This window comes from Doryrhamphus excisus, chromosome 2, assembly GCF_030265055.1.
Source record: "Doryrhamphus excisus isolate RoL2022-K1 chromosome 2, RoL_Dexc_1.0, whole genome shotgun sequence".
In the NCBI taxonomy this organism is placed as follows: Eukaryota; Metazoa; Chordata; class Actinopteri; order Syngnathiformes; family Syngnathidae; genus Doryrhamphus; species Doryrhamphus excisus.
The window spans coordinates 20,533,609-20,555,882 of record NC_080467.1 but is presented as its reverse complement, the minus strand read 5'-3'; the positions used below and the strand labels follow the sequence as shown (position 1 = coordinate 20,555,882).

The window sequence follows — 22,274 nt, the reverse complement described above, 5'->3', positions numbered from 1 at the left end:
GTGACCTTCAGCGCTTACTGGGACGGTTTGCATCTGAGTGCGAAGCGTCTGGGATGAGACTCAGTACCTCCAAATCAGAGGCCGTGGTTCTCAGTCGTAAAAGGGTGGAGTGCTCCCTCCGGGTCGGGAATGAGGTCCTACCCCAGGTGGAGGAGTTTAGGTATCTTAGGTATGGTCACGAGTGAGGGAAAGTGGGAGCATGAGGTCAACAGACGGATCGGCGCAGCCTCGGCAGTAATGCGGTCACTGTAACGGACCGTCGTGGTTAAAAAAGCTTTCAATTTACCGGTCGATCTATGTTCCCACCCTCACCTATGGTCATGAGCTTTGGGTCATGACCGAAAGAATGACATCTCGGATACAGGCGGCTGAAATGAGTTTCCTCCGTAGGGTAGCTGGACTCACCCTAAGAGATAGGGTGAGGAGCTCAGTCATCCGGGAGGGCTGAGAGTAGAGCCGCTTCTCCTTCACATCGAGAGGAGTCAGTTGAGGTGGCTCGGGCATCTAGTCCGGACGCCTCCCTGGTGAGGTGTTCCGGGCATACCCAGCCGGGAAAAGGCCCCGGGGCAGACCTAGGACACGCTGGAGGGATTATGTCTCACAGCTGGCCTGGGAGCACCTTGGTGTCCTCCCGGTGGAGATGGAGGAGGTGGCCAGGGACCGGGAAATCTGGGCTTCTCTACTAAGACTGCTGCCCCCCGCGACCTGGACCTGGATAAGCGGAGGAAAATGGATGGATGGATGGACTTGTATACTAAAATGAGATGGAGATAATTGCAATATTTGTCGGAATAGTTCTGGAACAAATGGTGGAAGGAGTATCTGACCAACACTGCTCTGAGACAAAGATGGCATACGCCAAGAAGAAACATGCAAGTTGGAGATGTGGTGATCGTCAAAGAGGAGGAGGTTCCCCGAAACGAATGGAAACTGGCTGGGATTTTTCAAGTCCATAAGAGTGACAATGGACTAGTGAGGACAGTTACGGTGTTTCACGATGCTTCAATGTCCCGCAATGGCGTGTGAATGCACTCAAGAGCAATAAATGCATCGAGAACAGCAGTAAAGGAAGCGTGAACTCTTTACTGGACCAGGTCAGCTAAGTAACAAAGACCATACATCTGCAAGCTCTTCAAAGGACACGTAAAGAGTACAGCCATAGCAGAGGATGGTTTCGATCCATCGGCCTCTGGGTTATGGGCCCAGCACGCTACCGCTGCGGCACTCTGCTGCTGACATCTGTACAAGTACCCAGCTTTGTGTGGCTCCTTTTGAGTGTCCTCTGTTGTCAGTGAACCTCACAAGGTCAGTTTTTTTTCCTGATCAGGGCACCGTTTTAGGTTGGGTGGGTGAGTGATCGAAAGCGCCAGATTAAGGTTCCTTACGGGTTTGTTTGTTGACATTGTGACATACAAAAGAGGAACTCCCCGTCGGGGAATCGAACCCCGGTCTCCCGCGAGCAGGTCTTTTTCTGCTTAACCTGGCCTTTTTGATAAAATCCACAGCTGACCGAGTTTCTCGGGGAACACAAGAAGCGAGAGGTTCAGTCATCACTGGGAACTTTGGAAGTGTAGTCACCTTAAGTCAGGTCTGCTTTGGTGAACTTCAGAGGCATCATGACCAGTCTGCATCAAAACATTATCTGAAATCCTGTTGCAGGTTTCTGGCATTGATTCTTAATTCAGTTGCCATCCCTGATCGATGGTAATGGTAATCATGCCCGCGTGGCAGGCGAGTCTCTTTACTTGTCTGACGTCTGTGTCGCATCCTGATTGGCTGGCAGCAAATGTCAACAAACTGCAAAGTGGCGCTGAATGACAAAACATCACAATCACAACACACACACACGGGATGCCAGGGGAGGCCGAGTACTAACAGAGCTGAGCGAGAGGGCATAAGAAAAAAAATTGTGACCTTGTGGGGTTACCCGACAGCACCAAGGATATGTTGCGCGTCTGATGCGTAATGCATGCCAGGTGATGTTCATCTAGCGAGCGGACATTCTTGTGGGGGACAAGCTCAACAGTAGGAATGTTGAGAGAACTGACGAGTCCGCTATCAATGAAGTTCTTGTCCGCCCCAGAGTCAATTAATGCTGTGGTAGGAGAAGCTTCCCCCGCCCAGGATATCGTACCTTCCACCTGAAGTCGGCCCACCAAAGCGGATGACGCAGCCGGTGTGGTTGGAGCGGGCAGTGCCAGCAGCTGGGGAATATCCCTGGTGGAGGAAGAGCGTTGGCGTGCTGGGCGAACTGGACAGCGGGAAATTGTGTGTAGGACTCCCACAGTACAGGCACAGCCACAGGCGTGGACGGTGACTCCTCTCCGCTGACGAAAGGCGACTGGCTCCCAGTTGCATGGGGACAACACTCCCGACGTCATCAGACGGCGCTCCACTGCTGGAGCAGGGAGGGAGGAGTGGTGCCGGAAGAGCCCCAGGAGGAGGGATTTGGAGCCGACGTGTGGGTCGGAGAGGCTCCGCCCTCTGCTGTGTGCTGCGCTCCCGCAGCCGGTTGTCGAGTCGATTGGATAGCGACAGAGAGCGGCTGGAATGACAAGGCGCTGCGGAGCGCATATCGGGCGAGTGTTAGAATAAAATGTAGATACAGGTATTATTTTGTTAGTTATCACCCTTATATCCATTTGCTTAGACAATAGAAAGTGTTTGAATGTGCTGAAGAAGGAATGTTCCCGTGACCCTAATCAGAGACCCTCAGCGACCCCCAGGTCCTGGAGGTGCTTGGATGCACCAACAGCGACTCTGCAGATGCTCATGTTAATCCTGCAAGAATGTGTTAAAATAAGAACTCATAAAACATTAAAAGTAATTGCTCTCACATACACACACACATAGACAAACAAATACAGCTCGTGCAACTGCCTTCTCCACCCCCCCCCCCCCCCCTTAGAGTTGCACGACCATGTAGTAGGGACCCCCGAAAGAGAATAAAAGAAGAGGAGTGTGAACTGCATATTCAGAGTGGAGCGGCATGTCACTGGGTATGTGGTTTCACTCTCCTCGCTGCGAGCAACTTTGAATATTGTTGTCTGTCTCTTCTGTATTTCTGGATTTAAGTGTTTTTACAAGTGTCACAGGAGTTTGAACCTGACACTTACTCTACAAATCAGTGGTAACCGTGGATCAGGATGAGGTCCCCAATGTCTGTGACAGCTGATGTTAAGGATCAGCTGATCAGAAGATACTTGGTTTGTGTGCAGGGCCACAAGTCTTTCCAGTTCCAGTTAAAAGCCAGGCTCCTCATGTAGTTTCCATAAAGTACCAAGGGATTGTCCTGTTGCCCTCGTATTTTGAGGGCAAAAAGGAGGCGTTTGCAAGTGGACCTCAGACCTGGTCACCTGAACAGGGACTTGAATCCCGGACACTCAGATCAAACGTTTCATGTTCAGGTGACCGGCTCAACCTTTGTCTTGTCTGACCACAAACTTTTTTGTCCAGAAGATATTTGGATTGTCCATGCGGGTAGTTTAAGACCTCAGTCCATCTTGGGGGTGGACATTTCGGGACTGGGGCCTCTTCATCTCTGCAACCACTCGGGGTGGAATTGTTGGGGTCACCTTGATGCGCTACTTGAGAACAATAAATCACGTACTGGGTTTCTTCACTATTCCATGATAAGACACCAATCTAGAGAACGCGGCCAGGATTAGGTTTGGTGTATTTGTCTGACGCTGAGGGATAGATCCTGGACTCATTTCCGATCCCACATCTCTTTTACAAAATACAAAGGATTCCTTGGAGAATGCAGGTATCGACTCTGCTACTTCTCCCATGCTAAGCAAGCACTTTACCATTTGAGGTAATTCCCCTGGTTTGGGGTATTTGTCGGATGCTAAGGGGTAGATCCAATCCCAACATCTCTTCTACAAAAAGCAAAGAGCTCCTTGGAGACTGCGGGCATTAATCCCACAACAAGACAAGACAAGGTGCTAGAGCGGAGAATGCAGTTAGGACTGGGTTTAGGTTAGGACTGGGTTTAGGGTGATACCGATGGCTGTGTTTTGCCTAGATATCAGGATTGGGGCCCGGATTAGTATTCGCTACTTGGGAACATTTCATCAAAAAAGCAAAGGAGGTTATGGAGAACGCGGCCATTGATCCCGCTACCTCTCACATGCTAAGCGAGCACTCTAACATTTGAGCTAATTGCCTGCTGATGCAGCGTTGGCAGAGACGGTCCAGTCTCAGAACTGTTTTGGTTCCTTTGCTGGAGTACGTCAAAGCGACACAGTCTCTACCTATCAGAGTGCAGCCATGATGCAGTCCCTGGTGGTCTAGTGGCTGGGACTTGGTGCTCTCACCGCCGCAGCCGTTGTTCGATTCCCGGTCAGGGAACTGACAATTGGTTAGGTTTTGAGTGGAGATAGGATTTGTCTTAGTCCTCGGTCGAACGGTTCGGGTCATCTTTCAGCGCTATCTGTGAACTGCTGTCACTGCACATAAAAACAATTTCAAGTCCGCCAATCGAATCCCGGTGTACCTCCTGATGGTCTTTACGTCTTTCATAAATGGGGTGTTAAAATGTGGATTTTCAAAAGGAACAAAGGCAATCCATCTGCAACCTGGTCAACGGACACGTAAACAGTGCAGGTACCCTCCTTTGTGTGGCTCCATTAAGTGTCCTCCGTTGTCAGCGAACCTCACAAGGTCACAGTTTTTTCCTGATCAGGGCACCGTTTTGGGTTGTGTGGATGAGTGGTCTAAAGAACCAGATTAAGGCTCCTTTCGCTCAGGAGCCACTGGTTGAAATCCCACAGCTGTCATTTTCCTGGTCAGGTCCATTATCCACGACTGGAATGATTTGGTAGCAAAGGACTGTCAGATTGTACAACACAGCTGAGCACTTGGAGAAGAAGATGAATAGAGGTCTTCTTCTCCCGGACTGGTTGTTGCAACCGCAACCCTGCTCAAGGTTCAACGTGACATACAAAACAGGAACTCCCCGTCTGGGAATCAAACCGCGCAATCTTCCATGTGACAGGCGGAGATACTGGCCACTATACTAACAAGGACTGCTGCTGAGTTGATGTAGTGTCGATTGGCCAAAGCGGGATTCAGAACAGGCTTGTGGCCCATGACCATTTTTATGGTAGCTGGAGACTTCAACCAGTGAAATCCTTCCCATTTTCTGTAGCTCTTATCCTCATCAACGGACTGTATTCCCCACCCGTTACCAGCATGGGGACATTCCAACCCAAGATGAGAACACACTGGACCAGGTACACAGCAACATACGTGGCACAGACACAGCTTCACCCTGCCCCCACTTTTACCCACGACTGAAAAAGCAGAACACCACCTAAGAAGCTGAAATACTCACTTTGGAGAACGTTAGACTGAAGTTCTAAAGGTCCCTGGTTCAAGCCCGGTTTTCAGAACAATCCCTATTTATTTTGTGACTTGGCAAATAGTTTGAAAATGCTTATTGGCTGGCTGAAAGGACCTTAACTTCATTCTTCAAAAGGCCAGACATCCAGCCATCCAGACAAGGTTAGAGGAGGTTACAAGCCTATTTACAAACCATTGACTCCAAGGGCACAAGTTGAGTCCACGGAGATATCAAAGTGACCCAGAGGGTGGCTAAGGTGTTTCTTTCAAGCCGCGATTGTGATGTCTTGTTTTGTTGAAGAAAAGCCCATTATTTCTGGAACAATTTTCCCTACAAAGGAGACATCTTTGTCCATTTGGACAATTGTCAATCTGCCCCCACTTTGGACACATCGTCATGTTTCATTGTTTGGCAACTACTTTGTGACTTCACCAGTCCCCTTAAAAGCCCCTACGTTCGGGTTTCCATAGTGTAGTGGTTATCACGTTTGCCTAACACGCAAAAGGTCCCCAGTTCGAAACTGGGTGGAAACATGGCCTTTCAAGTCCTTCTTTTACAAAAAAAAGTCAAGGTGACAAATAGGAACAATGACATGTGCTTGATCTCTGAAGGGACTTGAACACTCAGATTTAAAGTCTGATGCCCTACGAAGTGAGCCCCCAGGCCTTTGGTCAAAAGACTTGTTTTTATGTATTTGGAATGAAATGTTTTCAGCATGTTGAACACTTTTCAACAGGAAAGATATCTTTCAGATGTATCAATAAAACTGCTAAATCACCCAACATGGGGCTCGAACCCGCGACCATGAGATTAAGAGTCTCAAGCTCTACCCACTGAGCTAATCGGGCCTTTTGCTGCTCTCGATATCATTTTTTGTTCTGTTTTTATTGACGTGGCCATCCTGATGTTTGATCAATTCCACAGCTGACCTATTTTCTCAGGTAACAGAAGGATGGCCGAGCGGTCGAAGGAGCTGGATTCAGGTTGCAGTCTCTAATGAGGCGTGGGTTCAAATCCCACTTCAGACAGTGCAGGGCTGCAAGTCTTTCCAGTTCCAGTTAAAAGCCCGGCTCCTCATGAATTTTCCATAAAGTACCAAGGTGTTGTCCTGTTGTCCTTGTATTTTGAGGGCAAAAGGAGACGTTTGCAAGTGGACCTCAGACCTGGTCACCTGAACAGGGACTTGAATCCCGGACACTCAGATCAAAAGTTTCATGTTCGGGACCAAATGGTCCTTCGAGCCGAATATCTTCCCATTGACCTGCAAGATTCAGAGGGAGGCAGGGATGTTCTGTGCCTGTTCTGAACCAACAAAGGTTGACTTCTTGATGGGTCATCGAGGTCCAAAAGGTTTACTTAACTAGTTTCAGCCCCACATTGGGCGGTGGAGCACTTTTGGTGATACATCGTCAAGATTTCTTTCCTCTGGAAAATTGTGCAACATGCGGAAAACATTTCATTGATGAAGTGGAATCGATGCCTGCATTCTCCAAATGGTATATTGTGTCTTTTTCCTGCTAAAAAAGCATTCTCCATCTCCAACATCGTACCTGATACTTTGATTAATTGCATTCTAATGATGTTTCCTAAAAACACAGGTGGTGTCAAAACTACTGCATTGGTATAGTCCCATGAGGATGGGATTCAAACCCATGCACGCAGAACACAATGGATTAGCAGTCCAGCACCTTAACCTCTCGGTCACCTCATCTCCTGCAGGACCTTTGTTGACATGGTCTTGTTGACTGAAAATGAGTCCCAACATCTGAATTAGTGTTTGGTAATGCAGAAACTGTGGTAGCCTAGTTAGAACCCAACCTTAAACTCCAGGTTATTTTGTTGAATGGCTAGTGGCGCAGTGGATGACGTGTTGTCTACGGGTTAGACAGCTGTAATCATATCGTGGTTCGTACTCATTGTTGTGTCCGCACCAACCCTGGGTCATGGCAGGTGTGTGTTGCTTTTGTTATTGTCTTGTCTAAAAAGTACTTTTCTCTCAACCCAATTGTAGTCTTGGCGAAACAGTGACAATCCAGAAGCTAACCTTAAATGACAGGTCCTTTTGTTGTACGAATAGTGGGGCAAAGGATAACTCATCTCAGAAGATTCAAGTTTCAACTCCTGGCTAGCTAGCAAATCTTTTCAATTAACCAGACTCTAAAATTCAATTTTTGCTCGCAGACAAATTAGAAGCAACTGGGAGCAGCAATCAGCACCTTCGAGTCAGAGTTTTTGGTTCTTTCCCGGAAAAGGATAACTCTGCTCATGAGGTGCTCGGGTGTGTTGTACAATCTGACAGTCCTTTGCTGCCAAATCATTCCAGTCGTGGATAATGGACCTGACCAGGAAAATGCCAGCTGTGGGATTTCAACCAGTGCCCGCTGAGCAAAAGGAGCCTTCATCTGGTGCTTTAGACCACTCATCCACACAACCTAAAACGGTGCCCTGATCAGGAAAAAACTGTGACCTTGTGAGGTTCGCTGACAATGGAGGACACTGAAAAGGAGCCGCACAAAGCAGGGTACCTGCACTGTTTACGTGTCCGTTGACCAGGTTGCAGATGGATTGTCTTTGTTCCTTTTGACAATCCACATTTTAACACCCCATTATTGAAAGACGTAACGACCATCAGGAGGAGTGAGGTTTATTGTGAGGACCTTTAGAACTCCAGTCCAACGCTCTCCCAAGTGGGCTATTTTAGCTGCGATGGGGGGTTCTGCTTTTTCAGTCGGGGCCTAAAGTGGGGGAAGAGTGAAGCTGTGTCTGTGCCATGTACTGCCGTCTTCGCCTCGGTACTGTGGGCGACGAGTTCGCCTCCAGGTGGGAGGTTGACGATCTGGCGACTCTATCTCCAGTCAAAACCTAGCCAAATGTCAATTCCCTGACCGGGAATCGAACCCGGGCCGCAGCGGTGAAAGCGCTGAATCCTAGCCACTAGACCACCAGGGACTGCTTTAGGTGTGCACTCAGAAAGGCAGAGTCTGTGTCGCTTTGACGTAGTCCAGCAAAGGAACCAAAATAGTTATAAGACTGGACCTTCTCTGCCAATGCTGCAACAGCAGGGGATTTAGCTCAAATGGTAGAGCGCTCGCTTCGCATGTGAGAGGGAGCGGGATCAATGCCCGCATTCTCCAAAATCTCTTTTGTTTTTTGTGATTAAATGTTCCCAAGTACCAAACACTAATCCGGGCCCCAATCCTGATATCTAGGCCAAATACAGCCATAGGTATCACCTTGTCTTGTCTTGCTGTGGGATCAATGCCCGCAGTCTTCTAGGAGTTCTTTGCCTTTTGTAAACGCGATGTTACGATCGGAAATGAGTCCAGGATCGATCCACGTGGTAGACCCGCGTCCGATTCCCGGCCAATGCAACAGGGCTGTTTTCATACCTTTCATCGTGAAAAAAAGTGCCAAGACCGTTTTCAGGACCAACTGATGACCTCTGAATTCGATCAGAAACGTCACACCTCTCGACCTGAGACTCTCCACGTGAGACTCTCCACCACAAGACTTGATTATCTAATCCAAATTCTGTCAATAGTGGCATTCTCAGCCACAACCTCAATGAGACGCCGTCGAACGCTCGGCCGTACTCACTAGCCTCAGAACAGCAAGACCTTCGATAGCTCAGTTGGAAGAGCGGCGTACTGAAGTGGTTCAAGCTGGCATCCTTATGTAGCTGGTTCAAGTCCGGCTCGAAGGACAATCCCTTTGCTCATGTTATGTCTGCCAGGAAAAAATGGCAATACCGTCTTGTCTGAAGGACCTCCGCTTCCCTGTCGATGGAGTTGGACTTGAGTCTTTGTCACGCAGTCTGAAATTGGCAAACTGAGAAATTCTGATAGAGTGATCAATGCAGTTTGTCTATTTGAATACATTTCATCTCAACTCCTGTTGGAAAAGGACAGCCATTTCCGTGAGAGCACAAGACCCCTGGATTGTACCCAAAAATACTTTGTGCTCATCAAAGAGGAAAGTTGGTGTCCTGGTTTGCAAAGCCTCCATTGTTACGCCAGAAGGTGCCAGTCACATCCAAAACAAAGGGTTCCATGGTGTAATGGTTAGCACTCTGGACTCTGAATCCTGTGATCCAAGTTCAAGTCTTGGTGGAACCTACTTGCCTTGCAGCAATCCAGTGTTTGGACTGTGTCTTCCTTTAACAGTAAGAGTATGATGACTTCTTGACTTACTCTACAAATCAGTGGTAACCGTGGATCAAGATGAGGTCCCCAAACGACGCCAATGTCTGTGACAGCTGATGTCAAGGATCAGCTGATCAGAAGATACTTGGTTTGTGTGCGGGGCCACAAGTCTTTCCAGTTCCAGTTAAAAGCCAGGCTCCTCATATAGTAGTTTCCATAGAGTACCAAGGGATTGTCCTGTTGCCCTCGTATATTGAGGGCAAAAAGGAGGCGTTTGCAAGTGGACCTCAGACCTGGTCACCTGAACAGGGACTTGAATCCCGGACACTCAGATCAAAAGTTTCATGTTCGGGTGACCGGCTCAACCTTTGTCGTGTCTGGCCATGAACTCTTTTTGTCCAGAAGATATTTGGCTTGTCCATGTGGGTAGTTTAAGACCTCAGTCCATCTTGGAGGTGGACATTTCGGGACCAGGGCCACTTCATCTCTGCAAGGACAAGTATAGTATGCCAGAAGATTTCTCTGCCAATGCTGAAACAGCAGGGGAATTAGCTCAAATGGTAGAGTGCTCGCTTTGCATGTGAGAGGTAGTGGGATCAATGACCGCATTCTCCAAAACCTCTTTTGTTTTTTTGTGATTAAATGTTCCCAAGTACCAAACACTAATCCGGGCCCCAATCCCAATATCTAGGCCAAGTACAGCCATAGGTATCACCCTAAACCCAGTCCTAACTGCATTCTCCTGTCTAGCACCTTGTCTTGTCTTGTTTGGGATCAATGCCCACAGTCTCCAAGGAGTTCTTCACCTTTTGTAGAAGAGATGTTGGGATTGGATCTACCCCTTAGCATCCGACAAATACCCCAAACCAGGGGAATTACCTCAAATGGTAAAGTGCTTGCTTAGCATGCGAGATGCAGCAGAATCGATACCCACATTCTCCAAGGAATCCTTTGTATTTTGTAAAAGAGATGTGGGATCGGAAATGAGTCCAGGATCTATCCATCAGCGTCAGACAAATACCCCAAACCTCATCCTGGCCGCGTTCTCTAGACCAGTCTCTTGTCATGTAATAGTGAAGAAACCGAGTCCGTGAGTTATTGTTCCCAAATAGCGCTTCAAGATGACTCCAACCATTCCACCGAGGCCGAAGACAAATCCTCTCTCCAGTAAAAACCTATCCAAATGTCAATTCCCTGACCGGGAATCGAAAACCGGGCAGTGGCGGTGAGAGCACCGAACCCTAGCCACTAGACCACCAGTTATTTTGTAAAACAGGGAATAGAAAGCCCATGTTTCCACCCAGTTTTAAACAGGGGGCCTTATGCGTGTGAGGCAAACGGGATAACCACTAATTTATGGAAACCCGGAGTGGAGGAGGGGGGGGTTAAGAGTACTGGCGAAACTCAGAAAGCAGTGGCCAAACAATGAAACATGATGATGTGTCCAAAGTGGGGGCAGATTGACAATTGTCCAAATGGACCAAGATCTCTCCTTTGTAGGGAGAATTGTAGTTCACATAAGATGTTCCAGAAACAATGGGCTTTTCTTCAACAAAATGTTTTTGAATCAGAAATCTTGTTGTGTTGAAGAAATTCCCATCCTTTCTAATGTCATGTGTAGTACACATGTGACATGTACTACAATGCGCCCTACAAAGGCAAAACCCTTGTGATTTTGGACATTTGGGCTAACAAAACAGACCACATTAGCAGGACAAAAGAGGTTGTCTTGACATTTCAATGAAATCGTCTATGTGTTGGGGAAGAGATCTGACCCCCACTGGAGGAGTTCAAGGTACCTTGGCATCTTGTTCTTGGGATCTAACATGACAGTTTACCAGTTGATCTACGTTGGATGCTCCACTGGTCCGCCACAGTGATGTGGGAGCTGAACCCAAAGGCAGAGCTCTGGTCCGATGGTCCTGAGCTTTGAGTCAGCACGGAAAAGATAAGATCGTGGGTAAAAGCAGCTGAAATGACTTTGTTTTGTGGTGCGGCTGGACTTTCTCTTAGACGTGGGGGGGGGGGGGGGGGGGGGGGCTGTGTCATCCGCGAGGAAATTGGACAAAAGCCACTGCAGAATTTTCATGTCAGTGTGAAGAATGTAGAAAGGAGCCATGCAAAAAGGGAAACAATCTCGAGTTATATTACACCGAAGTTGTTGCTATTATGAGCCATGCATTCATGTACTCTTAGTACTATTGTTAAACCAAAGGAGTGCATCATACTCTACAAATCAGTGCTAACCGTGGATCAGGATGAGGTCCCCAAACGACGCCAATGTCTGTGACAGCTGATGTCAAGGATCAGCTGATCAGAAGATACTTGGTTTGTGTGCGGGGCATCAAGTCTTTCCAGTTCCAGTTAAAAGCCAGGCTCCTCATATAGTTTCCATAGAGTAGCAAGGGATTGTCCTGTTGCCCTCGTATATTGAGGGCAAAAAGGAGGCGTTTGCAAGTGGACCTCAGACCTGGTCACCTGAACAGGGACTTGAATCCCGGACACTCAGATCAAAAGTTTCATGTTCGGGTGACCGGCTCAACCTTTGTCGTGTCTGACCATGAACTCTTTTTGTCCAGAAGATATTTGGATTGTCCATGCGGGTAGTTTAAGACCTCAGTCCATCTTGGAGGTGGACATTTCGGGACCGGGGCCTCTTCATCTCTGCAAGGCCTTGGTGGAATGGTTGGGGTCACCTTGATGCGCTACTTGAGAACAATAAATCACGTACTGGGTTTCTTCACTATTCCATGATAAGAAACCAATCTAGGGAACGCGGCCAAGATTAGGTTTGGGGTATTTGTCTGACGCTGAGGGATAGATCCTGGACTCATTTCCGATCCCACATCTCTTTTACAAAATACAAAGGAGTCCTTGTAGAATGCGGGTATCGACTCTGCTACTTCTCGCATGCTCAGCAAGCACTTTATTATTTGAGGTAATTCCCCTGGTTTGGGGTATTTGTCGGATGCTAAGGGGTAGATCCAATCCCAACATCTCTTCTACAGAGGGCAAAGAACTCCTTGGAGACTGTGGGCATTGATCCCACAACAAGATAAGACAAGGTGCTAGAGGGGAGAATGCAGTTAGGACTGGGTTTAGGGTGATACCTATGGCTGTGTTTGGCCTAGATATCGGGATTGGGGCCCGGATTAGTATTCGCTACTTGGGAACATTTCTTCCAAAAAACAAACGGTCGAACGGTTCGGGTCATCTTTCAGCGCTATCTGTGAACTGCTGTCACTGCACATAAAAACAATTCCAAGTCTGCCAATCGAATCCCAGTCTACCTCCTGATGGTCTTTACGTCTTTCATAAATGGGGTGTTAAAATGTGGATTTTCAAAAGGAACAAAGGCAATCCATCTGCAACCTGGTCAACGGACACATAAACAGTGCAGGTACCCTCCTTTGTGTGGCTCCATTTCAGTGTCCTCCGTTGTCAGCGAACCTCACAAGGTCACAGTTTTTTCCTGATCAGGGCACCGTTTTGGGTTGTGTGGATGAGTGGTCTAGAGCACCAGATTAAGGCTCCTTTCGCTCAGGAGCCACTGGTTGAAATCCCACAGCTGTCATTTTCCTGGTCAGGTCCATTATCCACGACTGGAATGATTTGGTAGCAAATCTGAGTGCAGACCTAAAGCAGTGCCTGGTGGTCTGGTGGCGTGGATTCGGTGCTCTCACCGCCGCGGCCCGGGTTCCATTCCCGGTCAGGAAATTGACATTTGGATAGGTTTTGACTGGAGATAGGATTTGTCTTCGGCCTCGGTGGAATGGTTGAGGTCACCATGAAGAGATACTTGGGAACAATAGTGAAGAAACCCAGTTCGTGATTTATTGTTCCCAAGTAGCGCTTCAAGGTGACCCCAACCATTCCACCGAGGCCCAAGACAAATCCTATGTCCAGTAAAAACCTATCCAAATGTCAATTACCTGACCGGGAATCGAAACCGGGCTGCGGCGGTGAGAGCACTGAATGCTTTTTTTTTATTATTATTATTATTTTCATACATTCAACATACTTTACACATCAATTCTGAATTTCAGTCCCATTTCTTCATTTATATACACCATTGTATTCCCTTTGACAAAAGCATGATAGAATTCCCCCTCCTCCAAGTAATAGTACAAAATGGAAATGTCTTTTTTCATTATACTTTTAAAAAATTGCCATACATCCGCATTTCTCTTGCCATAGTGAATCATATTTCTTCGTACTTTAACAGCATATCTTGCATGGCTCAATGTATAGTTCAACAGATTTGCATTACATTCTCCCACCCTTTTATTTACACCAAATAACCACAGTTCTTTCCAGTCCATGTCCCTTACAAATCTACCCCCCCCCCCCCAACAACTCATTATGAGCTTTCTCATTTTGTCAAAATATGTTATTAACCCTTCACATTCTATGAACTCATGCATAAATGTTTCTACCTTCTTTTCACATACTTCACATTCTTTGCTTACATTCTCATCAAATTTGCTTATAATTAGATTATTGAATATTCTATTGTGTCTTAGCATGAAGTCCATGTGCTCACATTCACTGGTGTTCCATTTCACTCTCATATTTGCCCATATTTTCTTTACATCCATTCCTTCTATTGCTTTTTCCCACACTTTGTCCGATGCCGGCCTTCTAACATTCTCTCCTTTAAAATATGCATACAATATCTTGGTTTTTACATTCTCCAGTCTTTTCTTACTTTTCCCTTCTCCCACATAGAGTTCCAGCTCACAGTCTTCCCCCACCTTATGCCCTCTTTCAATCATCATTCTCCACTCCATCGGCATCCCATCTTTAATTTTGCCCATCACTTTTTCCACCTCTCCCACCCCAATATCATCCCCCCTCAATTTCACTTCATCCACCATCACCTGTGCTGACATGAAACCAGGTACATATTCATACACTATATCTCTAACTTTCCTTATACCTGCCCTCCTGATCAGCATATTGTCCATCATTCTTCCGTCGCTTGTGATTTTTGGATTTAAGAAGAGAGGTTGTTCCCATATTTGTTTTAGATTTTGACATTCATAGCTTATGTTCTTTACAAACTCCCCCCATGCACTCAACACCTCTTTGTGAAACTCACTCCATTCAACATTCCTTTTATCATTTTCATGTATACACCACTCTCTCCGCACCCCCCACATTGACTGATTGCTTCCTTCAGAAAAGCCTTCCACATGTGATCATTCTTAGCAGCTAAATAGTTCGCCATTGTCTTCACCCTCATTGCCTTCTTTTTGCATTCTAGACTTACTAGTTTTAATCCACCATCCTTGTATTCGTTCTCTAAAACCTCCCGTGCTATTCTGGCCCCTTTCCTGTCCCACAAAAAGTCATTCACCAACCCCTCCACTTCTTTCACCACTCTGTCAGGCATATCCAACGCTCTCATTGCGTAGATCATTTTACTCATTAGCAGTGCATTCACCACCACCACTTTCCCTTTTAATTTTAGTCGTCTCTTTTTCCAAAATTTCAATGTATTCTTCATACTGTTTGTTATTCCTTCGTACTTTCTATCCCTTCCTTCTACTCTATCCTCTATCTCCACATTTATCCCTAAGATCTTCATATAGTCCTTCTTCACCTTTAACCCCATCTCATTCTTCCCTGATTCACTTACTCCTATATACATCATCTCCGACTTCCCAATGTTGACCTTTGCCCCCGATGCCCTACCAAAGGCTTTTATACTTTCCAGTACTTCTCCTACACTCTCCTCATCTTTTATTGTGATAGTTGTGTCATCTGCATATTGGTATACTAAGCTCCTCTGTCCTCCTGGTATATTTATCCCTCTAATATAATTGTTCCCTTGCAATAGCCATGCCAGCGGTTCTGCTGATAGAGAGTATAATAAGGCCGACATCGGGCAGCCCTGTCTGACAGACCTTTCTAATCTTATTAACCCTGTTAGAACGCCGTTAACTTTTATAACGCTTACGGCATTTTTATACATTCTTTTTATCCAGCCTATCTCCAAACCCTATTCTTTTAAGTAATGTAAATAAATATTCGTGATTCACCCTGTCAAAAGCCTTATTTAAATCTATGCTCATGATAATCCCTCCACCGCCTTTTTTCATATAATCAATTACATCCTTAATACTACATATTGTGTCTGTGATGTCCCTCCCAGGTATGCCGTAAGATTGTGTTTTTCCTATAATTTTCCCTATGAATCTCTTCAACCTGTTTGTGATTACTTTTGCCAGTATTTTATAATCATTATTCAACATACTAATTGGTCTATAGTTTTCTAATTTTTCCCTCCCACCCTTTTTATATACTAAACTTATAACCCCCATTCTTATACTATTTGGTATCTCCCCTGTCTCCTCCATCCACTTAAACAATCTATATAGTACTGGAGTTTGTATGGTTTTAAACTCAATATAAAATTCAGTCCATCCGAACCTGGACTTTTATTCCTTTTTAATTCGCTAATTGCTTTATCTATCTCTCTTCTATCTATTTCTTTTTCACTTATTAATTTATCTCCCTCTCTGACCTTGACCCTCACCTTTTCTAGAAGCTGTTCCATGACTCTTTTGTCGACCTTTTCCTCTTTAAATAGGTCCCTATAAAACTGCTCTACCCTCTCCACTATTCCAAATCCATCTGTGATGATCCCCCGTCTCCATCCTCTATCTCCCCTATGAAGCTCCTTTTCTGGTTTGTTTTTTCCAAGCCCAGAAAATATCCACTACATTTTTCTCCCTCAATCACATATCTTGCTCTACTTCTTGCTCTTTTGACCCTTTCCCACCATTCCCCAACATTATCCTCATACATACTATCATTCATCCATATTGCAATGCATGTCTCCACTTGATTTTTATATTTAGTGTCGTGCAGTAGGCTTCCATTCAAACACCACACCCCGCCTCCCCTCCCCTCCCTCCCTTGTGATATAGTCAAACACACAATTGCATGATCGCTGATTGCAGTCATCTTATATTTGATTGATCCTATCTTGGTTAAGATGTTTTCTTTTGCCCAAACCAAATCTATTCTGCTTTGTTTGAGCACCCCCCCTACCACTTGTTTCCTTGTGAACACCTTCCCTGCTGGGTTTCGTTCCCGCCATACATCCACCATTCCATTTGCTCTCATATTTTGCAGTAGAACCCCCCTTAAGCTGTCATCCCTGAACCTCATCCCTGTGCACACATCCAACCTCCCACACCACACATTGAAATCCCCGACCATCACACAGTTCTCTTCCATGAACTCCTTCAAACTCCCAAAAAACCTTCCTTTCCCTCTCATAGATGTTCCATAGCTGATATGTTTTGCCACCATAATGAAACTCAATCCCTAAAACCCTCCCCTTCCCATCCTTCCCACACTCCTTTACATCTTCCACCACTCCCTTCCTAACTAATATTGCCACACCCCTCGCATTCTTCTCTCCATTATTAACAAATATTTCCCCAATCCACTCTTTCTCTATATAATCTATAACCCCCTCATCCCAGTTAGTCTCTTGCAGACAAACAATGTCCTCATTACATATTTGCATTGCATAAAGCAGTCTCTCTTTATTTCTTAGTCCGTTCCCATTGAATGAGGAAAGCGTCAGCATTGACTTCATGTGAGAAGGAGAAAAGTCTGACACCCCCCACTTTTAATTCTACATTAATCTGATCAGTTTCTTTGTCTCCTTCCGATCAGCTGTTCTCCCCTTGATCTCCTCTTGCACTGTCAAACCCTCTTGCCCCTTATCCGACTCCTCACTTGGGAATGATGTAATGTTCCCTTCGTCTCTTCCCCGTTACCCTTTTCTCCCTCACTCGATACATCTTTTAGACTCTCTCTAGTTTTACTCGTTGTTGCCCCACACACTTCCAGCTCCCTTTCCTCTCCCCAGATTCCCTCAATCACCTTGAACCCATCAATCACTCTCCTCCATATTTCCTCCCCATGATTATGCCTCTTGTCAGCAATGTCATTCTTACTTTCGTTGACCGTGTCCTCTCCTGTTGTCTCGTCTTCTCGTCCTGCTGTTAGCTCTTCCACACTCTCTTCATTCCCGTCGCTCCTTTTGCGCTTCAGCTCTGCTGTCTCATTTGCGCCGTCCTCACGAACCCTCACGGACTCTGTTCCTCGTCTTCCATCCTTGCTGCTGCAGTGATCTTGACGTTCTGAGGCCTTTGCCCCTCTTCCTCCTCCATGCTGACCGCCTCTGCTTGGATTCTGGCTTCCGGCATCTCCTCATCTCCCGCTGGGTCGCTTGATTGACGGCACTCCCTGGCGTAGTGGCCCTGTGCACAGCAGCTGAAGCACTTGAATTCCGGGCACTCTCTTAGGCTGTGCCCAGGTTGAATACAGAGCCTGCACACCTTGACCTGCCTATCGTGCATCACCTTGAAATATTCTTCCCCTTCAAGTGTTGAGAATTCGGTTGCGAAGGGGAGTGAGCGGACCCTTTCATTGAATTTGACGCGGCAGAAGCGTGTGCCATCCAAAATGTCCGTTCCTGGCCACTTTCTCCTCTTTATTGGTGACACAACTGTCACTCCCCAGTCCTCCAGTTTCTTAATTATTTCACTGTCTTCAGTATTGAAGGATTTCATGTGTGTTTGTCTCCTATTTTTTGTGTCTCATGTATGTTTGTCTCCCATTTCTTGTGTCTCACTCATATAACTATGAACTACATTTAATCAAGTAGAACCAAGCAACCTTGGGCAAATCACAGGACACATAATCGCTTTCAGGCACATACAGTTCCGGAGCTCTCCTACACATCCACAATTTTGACTAACAACAGATAACGGGGGAGCATGACGTCGGCAGCCACGGCCTGTCGATAACGGCTGGCTCCACCGCTCCACCCCGCCCACCCTGCTTGGAGGTGGACATTTCCCTTTGGTGAGAAGATGTCGGCCGAGGAGAGGAGGGGGCCACCTGTGATGCGCCAGAGATCTACCGACATTTCTTAGCATAATAAAAGCCGGGCAGGGACAGTTAGCTGTACTCATTTGTTCTGACCTGTAAGTAAAGCCTACGTCTCTGCAGGTGTTAGGGAAAGACTTATGAGCCCGGAGTAAACCATATAACTGACAAGTTTGTTGTCATCTCTTGCCTCCAACACGACACCCACAGGAATCACTGACCTAAGAACAGGTGGTCAAATTCCAACAGTATATACCGGGTGACTTAAAAAAGAAACAGTCAGTTCATCTCTGCATGGTTCAGAGGCAATTAACCTGCAATTCTGGATTCTTAGACCATCCAAGAGCTTCTTTTTCCCCTCCATATCCTTCATTGTGACTTCGTATCTATTTATTCCTTTAAATCTGCATCCTGTCATGGTTCCACAGTTTAGAACAATTCCCTTGTCCAGTGGTGCAATGGCCCCCTCACCCACGACTTCCACTGCCACAGCTAATTGCCTAGGATAGGCAGCAGCCTTGTCTGATGGCTCCCTGGCTACCAGCTTGACTTGTGCTCCTTGTTTAAAAAAAAAAGTGCCCCTCCCCCCACCAGCCACAAATTTGGGGGGTGGGGGAGGACAGGGAGGGGGGAACGGACCCACTCCCTGAACATTCACAAAATAGATTTTTTAAGAAAAAAAAAACACTTTCAATAGAAAAGAAAAAACTGAATATATCTAAAAAAATATCTCTCTGTGATCTACTCTGCAACTGCTCTCACCGTTTTTTTTCAGGGTAGTATGGCCGTAAGGTGCCAGGTCAACTGAAAAGATCCTATTTGAAGGCGATGCAGGCTAGACTCCACAAAAAAAGTGTCAAACAGCACCCTCTGCTGTCAGGCAAGAGCAGAAACCATAAAAAGCTTACAGCACCTGGTATTCCCAGGCGGTCTCCCATCCAAGTACTAACCAGGTCCGCCCCTGTTTAGTTTCTGAGATTGGGGGGTTTCAGGGTAGTATGGCCGTAAGCTGCCAGGTCAATGTCAGGTTCAAACTCCTGTGACACTTTTAAAAAACACTTAAATACAGAAATACAGAAGAGACAGACAACAATATTCAAAGTTGCTCGCAGCGAGGCGAGTGAAACCACATACCCAGTGACATGCCGCTCCACTCTGAATATGCAGTTCACACTCCCCTCTTTTTATTCTCTTTCGGGGGTCCCTACTACATGGTCGTGCAACTCTAAGGTGGGGGGGGGGGGGGGGGGGGTTGTGGAGAAGGCAGTTGCACGAGCTGTATTTGTTTGTCTATGTGAGTGTGTGTATCTGAGAGCAATTACTTTTAATGTTTTATGAGTTCTTATCGGCGGCACGGCGGTCGAGTGGTTAGCGTGCAGACCTCACAGCTAGGAGACCAGGGTTCAATTCCCACCCTCGGCCATCTCTGTGTGGAGTTTGCATGTTCTCCCCGTGCATGCGTGGGTTTTCTCCGGGTACTCCGGTTTCCTCCCACATTCCAAAAACATGCTAGGTTAATTGGCCACTCCAAATTGTCCATAGGTATGAATGTGAGTGTGAATGGTTGTTTGTCTATATGTGCCCTGGGATTGGCTGGCGACCAGTCCAGGGTGTACCCCGCCTCATAGGCTCCAGCACCCAGCGACCCTCGTGAGGAAAAAGCGGTAGAAAATGAAATGAGTTCTTATCTTGACACATTCTTGCAGGATTAACATGAGCATCTGCAGAGCATCTGATTAGGGTCACAGGAACATTCCTTGTCACTTTCTATTGTCTTAGCAAATTGATATAAGGGTGATAACTAACAAAATAATACCTGTATCTACATTTTATTCTAACATTTCCCTCCTGTTTATCACGCTTTTATCTGTTTGCAGTCGCTCCTAGGCTGTCCTCTCGGTTTTTACCTCGCAGGTCATCTTTGTCAAAAAATGTGCTTACATCTAAACGGAAGTGTTCTCGTCATCTGAGTCAAAGTACAAGTCAGAAACAAGTCAGGCATATCCATAATGGTTGTCCGAGTCATCATCACTGTCATCGCTGCCACCTGCCACCAGTAGGGGGTACATTTCATTTACCTTGTTGTCATTGGTGTCATGGCTACATCCACAGTCCATGTGATTCTAACCTTCAAGTTAGGGTTAGGGTATTCCCAGGTGGTCTCCCATACAAGTACTAACCACGCCCCTGCTTAGCTTCCGAGATCTGACGAGATCGGGCGTTTTCAGGGTAGTATGGCCATAAGCTACCAGGTCAACTGAAAAGATCCTATTTGAAGGCGACACAGGCCAAACTAGACTCCAGCAAAAAGTGTCAAACAGCGCCCTCTCCTGTCAGGCAAGAGCAGAAACCATAAAAAGCTTACTGCACCTGGTATTCCCAGGCGGTCTCCCATCCAAGTACTAACCAGGCCGGCCCCTGCTTAGCTTCTGAGATCGGACGTTTTTTTATTTTTTATTATAGAACTTACAACAGTACATCACAGATCTGCGTTTTTTTTAAATTATTATTTTTAAAAAATCATATATATATATATATATGTATATATATGTATATATATGTATATATATGTATATATATGTATATATATGTATATATATGTATATATATGTATATATATGTATATTTTTAATTGTTGTCATTATTATTATCACTATTATTTTTGATTACTATTTTTTTTCCTGTCCTCTCTCTAGCCTATAAGTTGAACATTATTTTGCCATTGTCTGCTACTGAGATTAGGCTGCTCCCTTCTGTAAAAGAGTTCTCGAAGCTTTCTTGGTCGGCGGCCCGGCATATCGACATGGCCTTCTTTACATTAGCCTCAAAGTATGTCCATACGGGTATCTTCTTTTTTCAAACTTTGTGAGGTTCCGTCTCAGCCATATGGCGTACCTCGCATGGCTCAGCATAAAGTTCCATAAGAATGGAATGGCCTTTATTGTCATTATACAAGATGTACAACGAAATTGGAGAGCTTCTCCTTCCAGTGAAGTAGTCAAGTTTAAAGAAACAAAAAAGTATATAAAGTAGAGAAAAAAAACAATTTAACAAGATATATACAAGATATCCAAAATATACACATAGTATTGCACAGGAGCATATGCAGGAGCAGATATATTAATTTTAGTGCAATGATCAATGGGTCATAGTAATAATATATATATACACCAAATAATGTTTGGTGTATACAGATGAGTAAAGTCATATATGAGTGTATTGTAACGGTTGTTAAATAAATAAATATGATTGAGATAGTAACAGAGGCAGTGATGGAAAATATTGCACATTTGTACGTTGTATGTCTGAGTTCAGGGTGGTGATGGCTCTTGGGAAGAAGCTGTTTCTCAGTCTGCTTGTTTTTGCCTTGATGCACCTGTAGCGTCTGCCGGAGGGCAGCAGGTCAAACAGCTGAGCACCCGGATTTAAATTGTCCTTGATGATGTTGCGAGTTCTGCTGAGGCACCGGGTGGAGTAGATGTCCGTCAGGGAGGGGAGAGGGCAGCCGATGATGCGCTGCGCTGCCGTGACTGTCCTCTGAAGCCTCCCTCTGTCCGCCTCAGTGCAGCTTCCGTACCAGGTGGAAACGCAGTAGGTCAGCAGGCTCTGGATGGACGAGTGCACTGCAAAAACTGCAGATCTGACCAAGTGTAATAATCTTATATTTAGATTAGAAAATCTACTTGAACTTGTTTTAAGTATAAATGGATTATCTAGTGCTTTCTAAGGAAGATCATTTGACTTAATTCAAGTAAATGTCACTTGCCTTGTCTTGATAAGCATTTTTGTCTTTGTTAGAGTTATTTTTGACTAGATACAAGGCACGTCTGTAAACATCCACTAAAGTCTTATTTAAAGTACTAGTAACT

The 22,274-nt window shown here is 45.8% G+C and overlaps 3 non-coding genes and 1 pseudogene across 3 annotated transcripts; 2 read left to right on the top strand and 2 right to left on the bottom strand.

The window, feature by feature from the left end:
- Positions 1 to 5,807: 5,807 nt before the first annotated feature.
- trnav-aac (transfer RNA valine (anticodon AAC)) lies at positions 5,808 to 5,880 on the top strand. The gene has a single exon. It is a non-coding gene; the product is annotated as a tRNA-Val (tRNA).
- A 2,344-nt stretch (positions 5,881 to 8,224) lies between these two features.
- On the bottom strand, positions 8,225 to 8,296 carry trnae-uuc (transfer RNA glutamic acid (anticodon UUC)). The gene has a single exon. It is a non-coding gene; the product is annotated as a tRNA-Glu (tRNA).
- A 1,094-nt stretch (positions 8,297 to 9,390) lies between these two features.
- trnaq-cug (transfer RNA glutamine (anticodon CUG)) lies at positions 9,391 to 9,462 on the top strand. Its single transcript has one exon. It is a non-coding gene; the product is annotated as a tRNA-Gln (tRNA).
- A 9,844-nt stretch (positions 9,463 to 19,306) lies between these two features.
- On the bottom strand, positions 19,307 to 19,415 carry LOC131124097 (5S ribosomal RNA; annotated as a pseudogene).
- Between the last annotated feature and the right edge of the window lie 2,859 nt (positions 19,416 to 22,274).